The sequence below is a fragment of the Ambystoma mexicanum genome, chromosome 2q, assembly GCF_040938575.1.
Source record: "Ambystoma mexicanum isolate Mex_15411 chromosome 2q, UKY_AmexF1_1, whole genome shotgun sequence".
NCBI lineage: Eukaryota > Metazoa > Chordata > Amphibia > Caudata > Ambystomatidae > Ambystoma > Ambystoma mexicanum.
Genome location: NC_090924.1, coordinates 10,486,023 through 10,488,822, shown reverse-complemented (window position 1 = coordinate 10,488,822; position 2,800 = coordinate 10,486,023).

Genomic DNA, 2,800 nt, shown 5'->3' with positions numbered 1-2,800 from the left:
GTTGCCATGTGACTGTGTAACTTGTGCCTGGATAATGAGGTATCTCGGGCCCAGCACATGGGCTGTTTGTGTTTCCTGTGCCAGTAGGAATGAGTGTCTTGCCTTTGTGTTCTGTGATTCTAATTGCCTACACCCGTAGAATTCCCCCCCTACCCTGTACTCCCCCCCCCCCCCCCCCCAAACTGGGAGCACCTGTCGCCCAAACATTGCACTTTTAACTGTAAAACTTCTTCGGAATAACTTGGACTGTGGTAGTGATTTCACCGCCTAGAGGGCGGCAGCCGCTAAGGTAGAGTTCCGATAGTGTTGCATTGCGGGTCGGTCCCTATGGTGCAGAGGCCTCATCTATTCTCCGTGGTGCTTTTGGTGGGACGCTGTGGCGTTTCATCTTCCGGGTCTACCGAGTTAAGGGGCGAGAGCTGTCTGGGCTTGGATTTCCGTGCGGACGGTCTAGAAGGTGAGCGTCGCACTACGGGACCGTTGAGGATTTGCGTTTCTAGCCACTCCCATGCCTCTTTGGGGTTGTAGAACAGGTGGGTAGTGTCCTTGTGATGGACTTTGAGCATTGCCGGGAAGAATAGAGCATACTTGATTGAAAGAGATTGGAGTTTCTTCTTGACAGATTCGAACGACTGGCTGGCCTTTTGGACCTCCTAAGTGTAGTCCGAGTAGAACCGCACTCTGTATCCATTGTATGTAATTGGGCCCGAGGCCCGTGCCATCTGGAGGATAGCGTCTCGGTCTCGAATATTTAAGAGGCGCGCAATTATCTTTCTTGGCGGGGCTCCAGGGGTGGGTCGCCCGCTGGGCACTCTGTGCTCTTTCAATGAACTTGGATAGTTTTTTGAGGGCTAAGACATGAGCCAGCCAATCTTCCAGAAAGGGTTCGGCACTGGGGCCCTCTTCTTTTTCCGGGATCCCAAGAATCCTGAGATTGTTGCGACACGCCCTTCCTTCGCTGTCCTCAGCGCGGCATTCAAGTTGGTAAACTTTCTGGGTGATTACGGATAGTTGCTGTTCCAGTCGGCGGACAGTGTCCTCTGTGTCTGATACTCTTTGTTCCGCTTCGCCGACTCTAGACAATAGGTTGCATAGATCTTGGCGAAGGAGGGACACTTCCGTGGATACCCCACCAATTTTGAGTTCCAGAGACGTTCTCGAATCCCCAATCACTTTCATTAGGTCGATCAGTAAGACAGGAGGGTCATGAGCCTCTTCTCTGGTTTCTTCCTCCTTCATGGTCTGTGTCTCAAGGCGGGGAGGGGCCCCTACTGTGAAGAGGTCCATTTTACTTTGTAAGGTTTGTCTTTTGGCCTTATCCTTGACCATAATGCAGTTGGTGATCCCGGTGAGGTGTTGGGTCAAGGTAGGTTGTTTCGTCGTCTCGGAGAGGGTTGGAGTTGGGGGATTTGACGTACGTCTCGCCTATGCGCTTCCGACCTCTGTTCCAGAGTGCCAGTGAGGTTACCTCTAGTCCCTTAAGAGTGGATCCCTTAAGTTGGCTTGCCTATTGTGTCTAGTTAGGCGCTGCGTACTCCGTGGAGGGTGTCCCCTGCTGTGTCCATACAAGGGCGGTAGCCACGGCTGTAGGCTGTGTTCCTCTTAGGTGAAGCATGTAGGAGACTGCAGCCTCGAAGGTTGGTCTCCGGTTCTTCCCCTATGTGTGTCACCGTGTGAACAGAGTCTCCAGAAGGGCTGCTGCTTGGGCAGTGCTGTTTGGGTTCCCCTATGGTTGTTAGTTCCTAGGCTCCTTTGCCTGGATTAGTCCAGTGAGATTTGGGGTTTACCCAGCTCTCACCCTGCTGCTGTTCTCCCGCTGTTGCAGGTGTGTGGTCTCACCAGGCGATTCTCCCGTATGGAGTGCTTGTCTAGCACCTTGTGGGAAGGGTCGTGGATCAAGCTTTTGGGGCTTTGGATGCTTGCTGTGACCTCAGTGTCTATTTCTTTTGTGTGGGCTGCACGTGGGTCCTTCTTCTGAGGCTATCTATTTGTACGTCGGGGGTCTCCGTCTCCTTAGTAGTAGTGCCCCACAGGTGATGCTCCGCTGCCCGTCTCTTTTAGCCACTTGCCAGTAGCGTGGCGGAGGAGGGAAAGTCCATGGCCTTGCCGTGGGCCCAGGGTGCTGTAGGTGTTTATGTTGGCTGGGGGAGGGGGCGCCTCTGGTTGTGGCCGCCCTGCCCCACATTCAGTGTGTGGGATCTCCTTGGGAGGGGGGGGTCTCCCCCGCTGTTGTAGAGTAATGCTCTTGGTGGTGTACCGAGCGCCAGGGACCTTGTCCAGAGGGCCACCCCACCCGGCAGCCCGGCGAGTGTCCCCCACAAGGTTGGCGTTGTCTGGCGCTGCACCTCTGTCCCTCAGTTCTTTTCAGGGGGATGGGCAGTATTTGCTATGCAGATCTCATGGGCCCTGTTGGTAGCCTGATTGTGCGTGGATTTATGGGGGGGACCCACCTCCCCTGCACGTACCTTGTTGATGCTGGGTCTGCTTTTGCCATGCCCTTCGCCGTCAGGGGAGCGCGGCACCGAGAGCTCTTTACTGTGCCACATCTCTACCCCGGGCGCTGCAGTTTCGCTGGCGAGGGGGGGCCCACTCCGATTGAACTCGCCGGTGCGGGTCGGATTTGTCTGTGGGTGCTTGTGGGGGCGGGGGGTGTGGACCGCCGTGGGGGCGCTTGTCTCGCCCTTCTGTGCATATGCTGGTTCGGGCAGCAGGGGGGACTCATGTTTTCTGTGTCCTCGCGGGCCGTGCTGCAGTCCACCCGCAGTCCAGGTCGCCAGCGCTCGCCACCAGGGTCCGGTCC